Genomic DNA, 17,302 nt, shown 5'->3' with positions numbered 1-17,302 from the left:
TTCTCTTTATAATCCAGTCGAGAGAACAATCAGATTGACTACCCCTCTCTGAATAGTCCTTTCTGCAGAGCAGGTTAAAGTGATATGGATCTACTTTATCATTGGGTAGATAAATCACCTAAAAAGGCTTTGATGTTTATATTTAGCACACAGCTTTCATTACAAAAAACAATTCCCTTTATTTATTTGCCATAAAAACAATTAAAAAGACATTTAAACAAATGATCTGTAATCGTCATTCACCACTTTCATCCAACATACACTTATACAATAATGGGGTAAACTAAATTAGTTTTTTTTCCAACATAACAATTGATAGGTTATGCATACGAGAATGGGAAAAACACATTGAGTTCCCTTTGCGGTCGACGTATGTTTCAGCCCTTTAGACGTGTACCAAACCCTCTCTTGGGTTGTCACTTGTTCAGATATTGGGCCATCTTCAGGACACAAATAGTTTTTTCAGGAAGTTGAGTTAAATGATCTGTTGTCCATATAGTATAATTTGGGACTTCTGAGATTTCACACTGGTGAAATAATTTTATGGCATCCAGTGTCTTGTTCCGTGATTATACGTTCTTTAACCGTGCTTCCAGGTAACGGCACATCAAATCATGCAAAAACCCAAGGTTGTAATCCACTTATTACTGTCAGTGTGATAGCTCTGTCACGGCATACAGCACGGCATGGCCGACGCAAGAACAAACAACTAGAGCCTTTACAAGCTGACAGTGAAAACTGAACAAAAACACTGCTCCAGAGTGCCGCTCCAATTAAGTGGATTACAACCCCGGGTTTTTGCATGATTTGATGTGCCGTTACCTGGAAGCACGGTTAAAGAACGTATAATCACGGAACAAGACACTGGATGCCATAAAATTATTTCACCAGTGTGAAATCTCAGAAGTCCCAAATTATACAAAATGGACAACAGATCATTTTATCTACCACTGGGGAACAAAACTCAACTTCCTAAAAAAACAATTTGTGTCCTGTGTCACCTCAGACAGGCAACCTCATTTCACTCCACCAGTCACCTTCTCCCATCAACGAATACCTCTCCTTGCCCACTCTTTCAACAATCCTCCACAACGCTCCTCTGCACCATCCTTCCTCTGCTTGATCTGTTGATCATCCGTCTCCTCCCTTGACCTCACCCATACAACCTACACCTTCCTATTTACTGTGCCCCTTTTATCCTCCCCTTTCCTCCCCATTGTTTCACTCCCTCGCCTGATTCCCAAGCCAATCCCTGTCTTTCCTTTCCCAATGGGAGGTGCTACAGGTAAGCAAACACATAAAGGGGTGTTTAAGCTCAATCCACTTCTCGTACACGGCTCCTCCGGCTGCAGGCAATGGCGGCCCACCAGAATCAGTGTCAATGTGCCTGATTATAAGGTTGCCGGTCCGGTAACAATGGTACCGGTAACCTTGCCGGTACCGTTGTGACAGGACCGGCAAACTACAAGGTCTGACCTGGCGTGCGGACCGGCACCCGCGAGAAGACCATGTCGGAGGCACCGGCACCATTCACGAATGCATCGGCCTCTTCATTCCCATTGAGCCCTATGGGGCTCGAATGGGAATGGGGAGCATTTTTCTACAGCGCCCGGGAATGGACAATTACTGGGTCCGCCGGGGCTGTAATGCCCTGGTAATGCCCATTCTCGGGTGCCGGAAAAGAAAGGACTCTGGCGGCAGCCGTGCCTGATTTACCGGCACGGGTACCACCGGAGTCATAATGAGGCCCAATGTCCTAGATCATGTTAGGGCTTGACGGATCATTTGGCATGCCATTTTAAGATGGGGACCGCTCTGTGGTGCTGCTGCAGTTAAGAAAACTGTCTCACTGTGTTTCGCATAAAGCTCTGGGTTGCTGGTTTGCCGCGAGGATCGCACTGGATGCTCACTGAAGGTGAGGTTAATTTTCCTTACTGGTCTGTATCACGTAGAGTGCTTTGTCGGCTAGTCTGCTGTGCGGGTTGCTCTGTGGTGTGGTAGTTCCTCAGTGCGTCTCTCTCTTTGGGGTTTTGACCATACCCCGGGTCAAAGGGGGAGAACTCAGTAGATGATTGGGGTGTCTTTCTCACAGCAAAAGGGTCCCAGGAAATTAGATCATCCCAGTTCTTCCCATCTTTGGTGACCAACTCCTTAGAATGTGATTGAGAGTCTAGTTAAAACTATCGACCTGCTCGTTGGTCTGAGGATGGGAATCAACGTTCTCAAGGTCTTCATTTTCATGAGGTCTTTCATCTCATCCATCAGCTTAGACATCAAACTTCCACTTCTTTGTTTTCTTGCACTAAGATCATTCTGCACACGATTGAGCCAAGAGTTGACTTGGTTTTATGGCCCAGGCAAGGTTCCCAAGGATAAAGAGGGCTACCTTCACTTCCCCTCGGTAGTCCCCATTGATGACTCCTGCTCTGACATCCAAGGAATGTTTATGGGCCAGTGCATTATTTTGGTACAATCCACCCATTGGTCTTCTAAGGTACGTTCACCTTCGACCTAGTCTTGACTAAGTCCTTGCCCCCGGGCAGAACTATCACCTCTTCGTCCCTATATAGATCGCATCCTGGGTGTTGCTCTGGTGGGGACCTGGGAAGCCGTGGTCAATTTTACTATTATCATATCTCCTGGCAATGGGTGACCATTGTATCGGGGTCTGGATAATCCCACAATAACACCACGTGTTACAGATGGCCTCAATAATACACCAACTCCCGAAGGCAGTTCAAGGGTTTTTATTAAAGGATTTGTAAGGAGGCTCACTAGGGCCATGTCCCTTGCTCTCGTCTTGTGCAGGAGGTTCCCTGAGTAGCATAGGTATCCCTCAACCACAAGATGGCCCCTAAAGATCTGTAACTCCTACTATCTTGTAACTGATTGGCTGCTCATGATGACCAAAGGGCAAATACCCTTTCTTTCAGTCTCCCTCTGGAAACAATCTAGGTGAATCGTAACCTCCGCCCCACAATACAATGTGCACAAGAAGTGTTTTCCAGATATTCAGGTCCCACTTGGTCCTTTTCTTTCATACCCTTGCAGCCCTCACCCTGATGCTCTAGCCTCCCTCCCCCTTCCTTCTACTCTCCTCCCATTTTCCTTTTTCCTTTTTCTCTCCCTCTCTTGCTCTTCCCTTCCATCTCTCTGATGTTCTCTCTCTACTACCACTCCCATCTGCTCTCGATCATTACTCTCCCCTTCCCAAACTACTACTCACTACTCTCCACACAACTACTACTCTCCCCTTTCCACATTACCACTACTCGCCTTCCTCCACACTGTTACTGCTCTCCTTCTTCCACACTACTAATAGTCTGCCCACTCCGCATTCCTAATACTCTCCACTCTACTACTCGACACTCCATCTACACCTTCACTCCCACATGCACTCACCTTTCACTCTTTTAGTCACCTACTCATTCATCCCCCTACTCTGCTAGTTTGACTCCCAATCCTTGCATGCACACTCCTCCGCAAGTACCACTTTTACCGAGCAACCAATACCTCACCTCGCACAATCTTTCAGCAATCCTCCTCCACGCTCCTCTGCACCGTCCTACCTTCACTTGGTCTGTTGGTCCTCCTTCTGCTACGTTGACCTTGCTCAAGAACCCACACCTTCCTCTTTGCCGGGTCCCTTCCCCCCTCCATTGGCCCAGTCCCTCACCTGGTTCCCCAGGCCAATCGCTGGCTTTCATTTCTGCAGGAGAGTTATTGCAGGTAATCAAACGCAGAAATCATGGTTTATTCCCCTCTCCCCTTCTCGTACGTGTGTCTGCCAGCTCTAGGCAATGGCCACCCACCACATTTGCCATCAATGTCCCAGTTCGTGTTACGGCTTGCCGGAGTGCTTGGCATACCACTTTGTCATGGGGACTGATCCACGGTTCTGCTCTTTCTGTGTGTCGCATAACATGCTGGGATTAATGGTTTGCTGTGCGGACCGCTCCACATACCCGCCAAAGAGAGGGGTGTGTGGCATCTAGAGAGTCAGGTGGCGCGAGAGGCGACATGATAGCCTAGGTGTTGAGGAGCAGAGACTCCTTGAACAGGTGGGTCTTGAGTTCTTTTCTGAACTGTAGGAGCGTGGGGTGAGTGCAATGCCGACGGGGAGGAGGTTCCATAGTCTTGGGGTGTCGTTGAAGGCCTGTTGGGGTTTGGGCAATCGTGTACAGGAGCCTGCTAATGATGTGATCACCTATACGCGGAGGAAAAGCTCTGGCCCTATTTGATGTTTCTCCAATGTGCGAGATAAATAGGTTATGAAATATAGGGACTAACATACAACCCTGCTTTAAGCCCCTAAATGTAGGAATCTGTTTGGATACAATTCCTTCTTGATTTACCCTTACACGTATAGAAGTACCTGTGTGGCGATCCTTAAGGAACGCTACCAAATACGCAGGACAGGCCCATTTCTGCAGTTTTCTCCACAACAACGATGCATTTATGCTATCAAGCGCAAGAGTGAAATCGATAAAAGTTAAGTACACTACAGACCCCTCAGAAAGTGCTCTTTGTTGAAAAGAATGTAATAGAAAACCATTCCAAGCTGTCCAAGGCCTTTCCCAAAAGCGGCCCAGTGACGGCACGTTAGTCAGGCAGGGAGCCAGCCACAAGATGTGGCCGCAGAAACAGGCAATTGGCAGATAGACTGGGCTTTCCCTGGGGGTGACTAGGAATGGAAAGGTGGTGACCCAGGCAGCAGGGCCAGATGGTAATGCTGGAGCAGTCATGAAGAGGGACGAGCAGTCAGGCAGGAAGCAGCAGCAGTTTGCATTGTGGAAAAGGGGAGAGCAGTCTAGGAGGGGGGACACATCATACAAGGATATAGTCACAGAGGACCGTGCAGCAGTCAGGGGGCTGTAGAACAGTCAAAGAGGGATTTGAAGCAGTCACAGAGGAGGCAGAGAAGCCATGCGGGTGAGGCAGCAGTCGAGGGCTGGGGAGAACAGTCAGGGGACGTAGACTATGAGGGAATTCTACATTATACTGAGGGAGGAGCAAGAGCAGTCAAGTAGGCGTTAGTGCAGGCAGAGTAGGCTGCAAAATAGACAAGGAGAGGGCCGAGCAATCAAGGAGGGGGCAGGGCAGTCAGATCAGGCTGTGCAACTTTCAGGAAGGAGTAGAGCAGCCAGAGAGGGCTCTGAAGGCGTCACAGGCAGGGAGAGCAGTCGGGGAGGGGAAAGTAGCAGTCAGGGGGGCAGAGCAGTCAGAGAGGCTGCAGCAGGAGGCAGGAACGCGGATGGGAGGCAGACAATGGGCAGCAGCAGGCAGTGAGTAGGACACAGGGACATATACAGGGAGTATAGATTGTTCTTTTAAAACCGTTTCAGAGGGGAAAGGGGTAGGGCAGGTACAACAGACACGTCTTTACATGAGGACAAAAGGGGCTCGTGCCCCCACCTTGGGTTGGGGGGGGGCACACGACTGCCTGACTCAAAGAAGTCAGTGTCCATTATTTACAAAACATGGCAGGATGTTTTATGGTGCTCAGCTACAGCTCTAAGCCTGCTGCCTGGCTGTCCTTCACAAGTGCTTTCTTTCCTGATCAATTAGTCCGTTAAGGGCTTCTGTGTTGACAGTAGAACACACAGTGGGCCAGATTCTCAAACCTTCTTTTTGTGGATCACGTGATGAAATGTGCTAATGCATGGAATCACTAACTCGCAACAAGAAAAGTTACATCCAACTGCACAAATGCTCACAATCAAATGACATGTTTTACTCTCTTTGCTCATTTGCGTAAATAAGGTTCATCGCCCATCCCAAATACACAAATGGGAAGGCGATTTTCAATGCACAGAAATCACTGATCTTCAGTGGCACTTGTTTCAACTAGATGCAGAGGAAGGCCGAATGCACGAGAGGTTCATTTCTGAACTTTTCATGGATTTTCTTTGACGTGGGAGAGAATTGGTGTTAATCGCTGTTCTCCCAATTGCATTTCCGACCTTCAACCAATGATAGAAATACATGTGTGTTTTCTTAAATTTCTCACAGTGACAGGAGGGCTTGTCACTCTGAAATACGCTCCAAGCACACACGTTAAAACTCTTTGATAAGAATATGTTCAGGTGTTCTTATTTACCAGAAGAAATGGGTTGGTTTCTTGTACTATTGCAAAGGTATTTTTGCACTTCATATATACCAGTCCACAGGTTTTGGGTGTATTTAAAGCATTCAAATACAATAAAACCCCCAGATTAAACCTTTTAAGCTCAGACCAATTGATATTTTGGTGCTTGTATGCTTAACTTGATGATAGTGACCATGAGGCTGGAAGCATTCTCCTTTTGTATTACATGCTTCTATAATGTTTTGTTCCAAATATTGTCAAGTCAGGTTATTATGTGATTTGTGTGTTTTTCAAGTCCGTTCTACAAAACAGGGTATTGTTTTCGTTCAAGAAAGTCCAATATTCACACATGATTGTATCTTGCCCTATGATAAGAACTGGGAAACAATGTGTCAAGTGTAGCAATTGCATATTGGCTCAAATCCCAGCTTCACCTCATATCCAACTTGTGTGATCCTGGGTAATTCAATTAATTTGATGGTGCCTAACCTGTCAAAATTGCCATTCTCAGGTGATTTAGTATTAAAGATATGCTCTACAAAAAAAGTCTTGCTCATGGTTTAACAAGCTATAATGTTGCTTCATGTATAATAATAGTTGCTTTGATGCAATGCACACCACAAAATCATTTGCTTCTTCACTCATATCAATACAATTTAAAAACCATAGTCCCTTTCTACTGTCAGTCTATGTTAGCATACATGCATCTTTCTGCTACCTTCTAACGTATATATCTTCTAGGCAATGGTGTATGCATCTTTTCCGTTGCTTCCAATCTGTGTGCATGCTTGAGCACTTTCACATTCTGCTAATAAGAGTCATATACTAGGGTATGTGTACCTCTTTATATGGCTGCTGATCTGTGTCCTGCATATAAAACTAAACCCTCCTCCTGGCTGCTATTTGTAGTTTGGATATTAGATGGCTAAAAAGCGCCGGCTGTAAAACCAAAACTATTGCATTGGAGTACAGCATGAAGGGAGATGGAATGTGAGAAGGGATACGCAGCCTGTAGGTGTTTGGTTATTTTCTCATCCATTTACTGCTGTTGGCTATGCTAATCCCTATGGCATCCACACACACTTACCAGCCCCTGCCCACCCAAAACACACCCTCCAAGGATCTCTTTGAGCTAAACTTTATCTAGCTGTAACATACAACTATGTCTGCCAATGTTATTTCTCAACAGTCTTCTGAGAGTTAATGGCTTAATTGAAATAAACATGTCTTACCAAGTGTGCCTCAGCCACTTGGTTTATACGCAGTATGCATGTCCTTGCACTGAAGGCCAGTTAAAAACAAGCAGTGGCTAAGCCAATAGTTTAAACTTGTGTATAATTATTAGATAGGTATTTTCGATGCACTGCTCCCATATGCCCAGGTGCTCACACCATTTTCCTGCTTCTGTTTTCTTATGGCCAGGTGGTACCATTATGGCAGTGCGTGACAAGTGCCTATCTCATGCCTACACAAACCTATTGACTTTGCCAGTGCTTGCTAAAATGTGTCAAATGGGTCCTGTACCCTCCTCGTGGCCTGCTAATGTGTCCCTTGAAATGCCACTTGTTAATGATTCTGATTCCAGCAAGTCTGGTGAGGGTAAGTGGACTGGAGTGGACTATCAAGCTAAGGGTTGTGATTGCATTGCGGGGGTGGGGGGACGACCAAAGAATTAGGATCTCTTCATTTGTTTGGTTTCGGGACAGTGCATAAAGGCATTTGTGCTGCTGGCCCGAAAATTCGACAAGATGGCTCTGGGTACAGTGGTTGGTCGCTAAGGGTAACAGAAAATGATTTGTGTGGGCTCTTTGAGGCTGTTTGTCTAGTGGGAGCCAGTGCGACGCATCCTACTGTTAGTGGGGTTTTGTTGCACTTTATACAAAAGCGACATGTTGTGGTCCTTCGGTCTGGATTTTAAAGCAAGGATTGACTGTGTCTTACGTACGCGTGACATCGTTTTCTCTGTGGATTGCTGTATCCACACAGAAAGACCACATCAGAAGTGAATGCAGGCAAATCATGTGCGAACACCTCCCGGCCGCTTTTGTGGATTCAGTGGCCACTTTCTGAGTGGATTTAATATGCTTTTTATTATTATTATTATGATGGTATTTATTGAGTGTGGACCTAGCTAGGAGAAGCAACAGCGTGCTTTACAGAGGTATAGAACAGTACAGATGCATAACAGAGTGCTTTACAGAGGTATAGAACAGTACAGATGCATAACAGAGTGCTTTACAGAGGTATAGAACAGTACAGATGCATAACAGAGTGCTTCCCAGAGGTGTAGAACAGTACAGATGCATAACAGAGTGCTTTACAGAGGTATAGAACAGTACAGATGCATAACAGAGTGCTTTACAGAGGTATAGAACAGTACAGATGCATAACAGAGTGCTTCACAGAGGTGTAGAACAGTACAGATGCATAACAGAGTGCTTCACAGAGGTATAGAACAGTACAGATGCATAACAGAGTGCTTCACAGAGGTGTAGAACAGTACAGATGCATAACAGAGTGCTTTACAGAGGTGTAGAACAGTACAGATGCATAACAGAGCGCTTTACAGAGGTATAGAACAGTACAGATGCATATCAGAGCGCTTTACAGAGGTATAGAACAGTACAGATGCATAACAGAGTGCTTTACAGAGGTATAGAACAGTACAGATGCATAACAGAGTGCTTTACAGAGGTATAGAACAGTACAGATGCATAACAGAGTGCTTTACAGAGGTATAGAACAGTACAGATGCATAACAGAGTGCTTTACAGAGGTGTAGAACAGTACAGATGCATAACAGAGTGCTTCCCAGAGGTGTAGAACAGTACAGATGCATAACAGAGTGCTTTACAGAGGTATAGAACAGTACAGATGCATAACAGAGTGCTTTACAGAGGTGTAGAACAGTACAGATGCATAACAGAGTGCTTCACAGAGGTGTAGAACAGTACAGATGCATAACAGAGTGCTTCACAGAGGTGTAGAACAGTACAGATGCATAACAGAGTGCTTCACAGAGGTGTAGAACAGTACAGATGCATAACAGAGTGCTTTACAGAGGTGTAGAACAGTACAGATGCATAACAGAGCGCTTTACAGAGGTATAGAACAGTACAGATGCATATCAGAGCGCTTTACAGAGGTATAGAACAGTACAGATGCATAACAGAGTGCTTTACAGAGGTATAGAACAGTACAGATGCATAACAGAGTGCTTTACAGAGGTATAGAACAGTACAGATGCATAACAGAGTGCTTCCCAGAGGTGTAGAACAGTACAGATGCATAACAGAGTGCTTTACAGAGGTATAGAACAGTACAGATGCATAACAGAGTGCTTTACAGAGGTATAGAACAGTACAGATGCATAACAGAGTGCTTCACAGAGGTGTAGAACAGTACAGATGCATAACAGAGTGCTTCACAGAGGTATAGAACAGTACAGATGCATAACAGAGTGCTTCACAGAGGTGTAGAACAGTACAGATGCATAACAGAGTGCTTTACAGAGGTGTAGAACAGTACAGATGCATAACAGAGTGCTTTACAGAGGTGTAGAACAGTACAGATGCATAACAGAGCGCTTTACAGAGGTATAGAACAGTACAGATGCATAACAGAGCGCTTTACAGAGGTATAGAACAGTACAGATGCATAACAGAGCGCTTTACAGAGGTATAGAACAGTACAGATGCATAACAGCGCTTTACAGAGGTGTACAACAGTACAGATGCATAACAGAGTGCTTTACAGAGGTATAGAACAGTACAGATGCATAACAGAGTGCTTTACAGAGGTGTACAACAGTACAGATGCATAACAGAGTGCTTTACAGAGGTATAGAACAGTACAGATGCATAACAGAGCGCTTTACAGAGGTATAGAACAGTACAGATGCATAACAGAGCGCTTTACAGAGGTATAGAACAGTACAGATGCATAACAGAGCGCTTTACAGAGGTGTACAACAGTACAGATGCATAACAGAGCGCTTTACAGAGGTATAGAACAGTACAGATGCATAACAGAGCGCTTTACAGAGGTATAGAACAGTACAGATGCATAACAGAGCGCTTTACAGAGGTATAGAACAGTACAGATGCATAACAGAGCGCTTTACAGAGGTATAGAACAGTACAGATGCATAACAGAGCGCTTTACAGAGGTATAGAACAGTACAGATGCATAACAGAGCGCTTTACAGAGGTATAGAACAGTACAGATGCATAACAGAGCGCTTTACAGAGGTGTACAACAGTACAGATGCATAACAGAGCGCTTTACAGAGGTATAGAACAGTACAGATGCATAACAGAGCGCTTTACAGAGGTATAGAACAGTACAGATGCATAACAGAGCGCTTTACAGAGGTATAGAACAGTACAGATGCATAACAGAGCGCTTTACAGAGGTATAGAACAGTACAGATGCATAACAGAGCGCTTTACAGAGGTGTACAACAGTACAGATGCATAACAGAGCGCTTTACAGAGGTGTAGAACAGTACAGATGCATAACAGAGCGCTTTACAGAGGTGTACAACAGTACAGATGCATAACAGAGCGCTTTACAGAGGTATAGAACAGTACAGATGCATAACAGAGCGCTTTACAGAGGTATAGAACAGTACAGATGCATAACAGAGCGCTTTACAGAGGTATAGAACAGTACAGATGCATAACAGAGCGCTTTACAGAGGTATAGAACAGTACAGATGCATAACAGAGCGCTTTACAGAGGTATAGAACAGTACAGATGCATAACAGAGCGCTTTACAGAGGTGTACAACAGTACAGATGCATAACAGAGCGCTTTACAGAGGTATAGAACAGTACAGATGCATAACAGAGCGCTTTACAGAGGTATAGAACAGTACAGATGCATAACAGAGCGCTTTACAGAGGTATAGAACAGTACAGATGCATAACAGAGCGCTTTACAGAGGTACACAACAATACAGATGCATAACGGAACGCTTTACAGAGTTATCCAACAATACAGATGCATAACAGAGTGCTTTACAGAGGTATAGAACAGTACAGATGCATAACAGAGTGCTTTACAGAGGTATACAACAATACAGATGCATAACGGAATGCTTTACAGAGTTATCCAATAATGCAGATGCATAACAGAGTGCTTTACAGAGGTATACAACAATACAGATGCATAACAGAGTGCTTTACAGAGGTATACAACAGTACAGATGCATAACAGGGTGCTTTACAGAGGTATACAACAGTACAGATGCATATCAGAGCGCTTTATAGAGGTATAGAACAGTACAGATGCATAACGGAATGCTTTACAGAGGTATACAACAGTACAGATGCATAACAGAGCGGTTTACAGAGGTATAGAACAGTACAGATGCATAACAGAGTACTTTACAGAGGTGTTCAGCGATGCAGATGCATAACCGAGTGCTTTACAGAGGTATACAACAATACAGATCCATCACGGAGCGCTATACAGAGGTATTCAACAATGCAGAGGCATAACAGGGTGCTTTACAGAGGTATACAACCTACAGATGCATAACAGAGTGCTTTACAGAGGTGTACAACAATACAGATGCATAACAGAGTGCTTTACAGAGATATAGAACAGTACAGATGCATAACAGAGTGCTTTACAGAGGTATAGAACAGTACAGATGCATAACAGAGTGCTTTACAGAGGTACACAACAATACAGATGCATAACGGAACGCTTTACAGAGTTATCCAACAATACAGATGCATAACAGAGTGCTTTACAGAGGTATAGAAAAGTACAGATGCATAACAGAGTGCTTTACAGAGGTATACAACAATACAGATGCATAACGGAATGCTTTACAGAGTTATCCATTAATGCAGATGCATAACAGAGTGCTTTACAGAGGTATACAACAATACAGATGCATAACAGAGTGCTTTACAGAGGTATACAACAGTACAGATGCATAACAGGGTGCTTTACAGAGGTATACACCAGTACAGATGCATATCAGAGCGCTTTATAGAGGTATAGAACAGTACAGATGCATAACGGAATGCTTTACAGAGGTATACAACAGTACAGATGCATAACAGAGCGCTTTACAGAGGTATAGAACAGTACAGATGCATAACAGAGTACTTTACAGAGGTGTTCAGCGATGCAGATGCATAACCGAGTGCTTTACAGAGGTATACAACAATACAGATCCATCACGGACCGCTATACAGAGGTATTCAACAATGCAGATGCATAACAGGGTGCTTTACAGAGGTATACAACAATACAGATGCATAACAGAGTGCTTTACAGAGGTATACAACAGTACAGATGCATAACAGAGTGCTTTACAGAGGTATAGAACAGTACAGATGCATAACAGAGTGCTTTACAGAGGTACACAACAATACAGATGCATAACGGAACGCTTTACAGAGTTATCCATCAATACAGATGCATAACAGAGTGCTTTACAGAGGTATAGAACAGTACAGATGCATAACAGAGTGCTTTACAGAGGTATACAACAATACAGATGCATAACGGAATGCTTTACAGAGTTATCCAACAATGCAGATGCATAACAGAGTGCTTTACAGAGGTATACAACAATACAGATGCATAACAGAGTGCTTTACAGAGGTATACAACAGTACAGATGCATAACAGGGTGCTTTACAGAGGTATACAACAGTACAGATGCATATCAGAGCGCTTTATAGAGGTATAGAACAGTACAGATGCATAACGGAATGCTTTACAGAGGTATACAACAGTACAGATGCATAACAGAGCGCTTTACAGAGGTATAGAACAGTACAGATGCATAACAGAGTACTTTACAGAGGTGTTCAGCGATGCAGATGCATAACCGAGTGCTTTACAGAGGTATACAACAATACTGATCCATCACGGAGCGCTTTACAGAGGTATTCAACAATGCAGATGCATAACAGAGTCTTTACAGAGGTATACAACAATGCAGATGCATCACTGAGCGCTTTACAGAGGTATTCAACAGTACAGATGCATAATGGAGTGCTTTACAGAGGTATACAACAATACAGATGCATATTGGAGCGCTTTACATAGTTATCCAACAATGCAGATGCATAACAGAGCGCTTTACAGAGGTATACAACAATACAGATGCATAAGGGAGCGCTTTACAGAGTTATCCAACAATGCAGATGCATAACAGAGTGCTTTACAAAGGTATACAACAGTACAGATACTTAGCTGAGTGCTTTTCAGAGGTAACAACAGAACACATATTCAGCAGTGGGTAGGATACAGAGGGACATAGCGGAAGGGTACAGCTGTACCGTGTGATGGGATAGGAGAGGTGCGGGCAGTGTCTAGCGAGTCAGGTGGCGCGAGGTGCGACGTGATGGCCTAGATGTTGAGTAGGAGAGACTCCTTGAAGAGGTGGGTCTTCAGGTCATGAAAAGTACCACAAAAATATTCATGATCCAGAAATGCCACACCAGCAATAGAAGTCAAATTGATTTGCTGAAGGGGTCTAGCTTTGGAAATTAAAAGGATTACTTTAGGCACTATTCACTTTTCGCTGATCAGCAGCCGGTGCTCAGACGCAGATTCCCGGGAGTCACCTGAGTTTGTTGGTTGAGGGAGACATGGAGATCCTGGATCAAAAGTCCAGCAGAATCCAGAGTGTGTCCTATGTCACTGACATTGACGCAGCTCGTTTCGAAATACAGCTGCCAAAGTTTCGAGATGCACCAAAACAACGAGGCATGACTGGTAATTCACTAGAAGATGGCGTTGCTGCATTGAAAGCAGATCCATCTTTGCCTGTTTTGTTGCCAGAATTTGGTAAAGATGTGGGATTACTGTTGAATCACCAGAAGCATGTTCAGCAGAATAGATTTATTTATTTATTTGCAGTGCTTATATAATGCTTTTATCCAAAATGCAGAACAATGAAAAATAACAGTACAGATAAAATGAGTAATGAACAAACAAGCATGGGCCAAAGACAGAGCTCACATGAGAATTCAGGAATAGGAAGTCTTAAGTGAATGAGTTTTTAAAACGCGTTTTAAATGGAATAAGGGAAGAACAAGAACGAATGCCCCAAGATAAGAATTCCACAGTTTCGGGGCAAGAAGTTGAAATGAACGAAAGCGTGAAGAAGCGTAAGGCAGCGAGAGACAGACAAAAGAAATCATGAGGCCAATCAAAGCTCTCCAGGAGGATAGTAAAAAGAAATCAAAGAGCGCAGATAGGAAGGAGCCAAGACATGACAACCAGACAAAGAAACTGATGCTCAAAACGCTGTTTAACTGGGCGAGCTAAGTAAGTAGTGATGTTAAAAGAGAACGGTAGGCAAAAAGGAATCGTTACTTAAGCAATAAGCCCCGACATGAGGGGGTATTACCGAGTAAGGTAATGCCGTGGGGCCCACAGTTACCCCGGGCATCACCTGACTCCATAATGCCCCCGCGGTGAGGGGCTTATTGCTAGTAGTACCCCGGGTCATAAGTCTGGGGTACTAAAAGTCTTTTTTTTCTGTTCCAAAACGCTCTGGCGTTTTGGAACAGACTTTGTTTTTTAAATGGCCACCAGGGAAGGGAAAATGAAGTCCGTTTTTCATTTCCATGGCAGCCATTGAAATAAATACAAAACAAGTATACAAAAAAATGGCCACCATGGAAATGGAGAAGGGCCTATATATAGTCCCTTTTCTCTTTCCATGGCTCCCGTTAAAAAAGTAAACAAAAAAATGGCCACCATGTTTAGTCGCTTCTTTCTTTCCATGTTGGCCTGTCGCGGATCGAGAGCGGACGCGCTGGTGACAGGATTCTTCCCAGCGTGTCCGCCCCTGAAATGGACCAAAAATAAGGTAAGTGGGGTTGGGTGGATGGGGAGGGGATTGTTTGGATGGCAGGGTGGGGAGAGGGAAAACACTTACCTCAATCCCCGGCGGGGGAAGATGGCAGCCTCCAGCCATGTGGTGGCTTGGAGCGGGGATTACCCTATTCTGAGCCTCCTCATTGGCTGAGTGGCTGCCAGCTCCCGCCCCCCCGCCGAAGACATGAAGAAACGTAGGGAGAGAGATTCCCGGTCTGGTAAAGCCACTGCGAGGGCCAATCAGATTGATTGTTACAATCTGATTGACCCTCGCCGGGTACTAATCCAGAATACAGAATAGAGTTGAAAGCATAGGGAACTTAGTTAGGAAGACCAGCAGTAAGAGCACAGCAGTAGTGTAACGAGTTTTTCAATATTAAAGAGTCAAAAGCAACAAGATTTGAACAGGCTAACAATCTGAGCCTGTAGTGAAAATGAAAAGTCAACAATGAAACCAAGATTACGTGACTGAAAAGACTTGGGGAGCTGAATAGGAGGAGAAAAAATAACAGAAGGCGAAGAAATTGAAGAAAAAGCTTGAAAGAAAAGAATTACAGTTTTCTTAGATGAAGACAGAGAGAGCGAGAAGACACCCAGGAATTAACAGCAGAAAGACATGAAGTCATCAGCATGAAGATGAACCTGAAAAGCCTGATTGAAAATGAAAGATGATGTTTAGTATGTAAATAGAAGTGGACCTAAGCCGGAGCCCCGAGGAATACCATAGGGACGAGAAGGCAGACCCTTCCAAGAAACAGAAAAAGGCCAGCTAGAGAGCTAGGAAGAAAACCATTGAAGAACAATGGCCAAAGTACCCATGCAAGAAAGAATATAGAGTAAACCGGGATGATCAACAGTGTTGAGCAACATGCGAAGATCAAGCAGAACCAGCGTAGAAGCAGCTCTAAGTTGTCGAGCACGAAGAATTGCATTTCAAACAGAAAGACGTGCAGTTGAAGCTGATAAATCCAGTTGAAAGCGGGATTGATGAGAAGGGAGAAAATGTGAGTGTTAAGATAAGTTGACGATACGCCAAACACTCTAGCAGCTTAGACGAGTATGAAAGAAGAGAAATTGGCTAAATGCTTGAAGGATCAGAAGAGTCCAAAGAAGGTTTTTTTTATGAAAGGGGATGATAGTGGCGGAAGATAATTGGCCCGAGGATAAGGAAATATTATAGAGGGTAGTAAAAAGTGGAGAAAAGCCAAGAAGATAGATTTCTTTAGAGAAGAGGGTAATAGGGAGCAGCAGTAGGGTGAGCCAGAGAATCTAAAAATATGACGTCGCCCTCAGGCAAGGGTATAGAAGAAGAGAGAGTCCGTGGAAACAGAAGATGTAAGAATAAAAGGGTCTTTGTAACAGCAGTAGCAGGAGGTCATGATATAATGAATGTCTAATAGTATCGATTTTAAATAAAAAGAGGTTTGCATAATCATCAGTAGTGAGCGTAGAAGTAGCGCAAGGATTCCAAGAAGTAGGGGTTAATATGTTATTGAGTGTAGAAAAAAGAGGTTTCAGAGAGTTGTCCTGAGACTGAATAAGCGTCTGGAAATAACTAGCCTCCGCTTGCTTAAGCAAGGAGTAGTATGTCCAGAGGAGCCTAGAAAAAACTTCAAAGTTAGATGGTGATTTAGTTTTTAACCAATGACGCTCAGCTCTACGAAGTTGGATCCTCAATCGCTTTAAAGAATCTGAAAACGAGGTGTGTGGGGGTTTTCACCCAAGTTTAAATCTGACCAAACCACATAAAGAATGTGATAATGAGGAAATGGCAGAACGCGACCCCAGGCCGAATGATCATTCTCGTCACTGTAGTGGTTGTAATACCCCGGTGTTAGAGGGGAAGTCAGGCGCCGGTAATTTATTCCGGGTCCAATGGCAAGCCTCCCGTATCACAGGCAGGATTACCGCAAGACCCGGAATGGGGCCAATTGAGTTTTAAATTCAGAATGCATTGTTTACACTGCTCTCCCTGAATTAAATGCAAAGCAGTGTCCTCTTTTAGACACCCTAAAAAAAAATCAGGCACTTCAACTAACTACACAAGGTGGGCGCAGCGTGTTGGTGCAAACAAAGTGTGACACTTAAACACTGTTAGGGTTCAGGGTACAATTTTGGTACAGTAAAAGAATGTTGGCCTTGCAAGAAATGGTGCTGAAATCAAAAGTCGGCATCAATGATAGCGCCTGTTTCAAGATGGGCAAGTTTCCAATGAGGCCATAGTTGAACATCATAGAGACTGCTTCCGGGTCAAATCGAGAGTGAAGGTACTTTAGAGGAACCCCTCAATGCTTACAACAGAAAAAATACAGCCAGCTGGGGAAAAAGGCCCAGCACACCAATTGCAAGGAGAAG

This window comes from Ambystoma mexicanum, chromosome 7q, assembly GCF_040938575.1.
Source record: "Ambystoma mexicanum isolate Mex_15411 chromosome 7q, UKY_AmexF1_1, whole genome shotgun sequence".
Classification (NCBI taxonomy): domain Eukaryota; kingdom Metazoa; phylum Chordata; class Amphibia; order Caudata; family Ambystomatidae; genus Ambystoma; species Ambystoma mexicanum.
The sequence above is the reverse complement of the archived record's forward strand: the minus strand, read 5'-3'. Positions refer to the sequence as shown.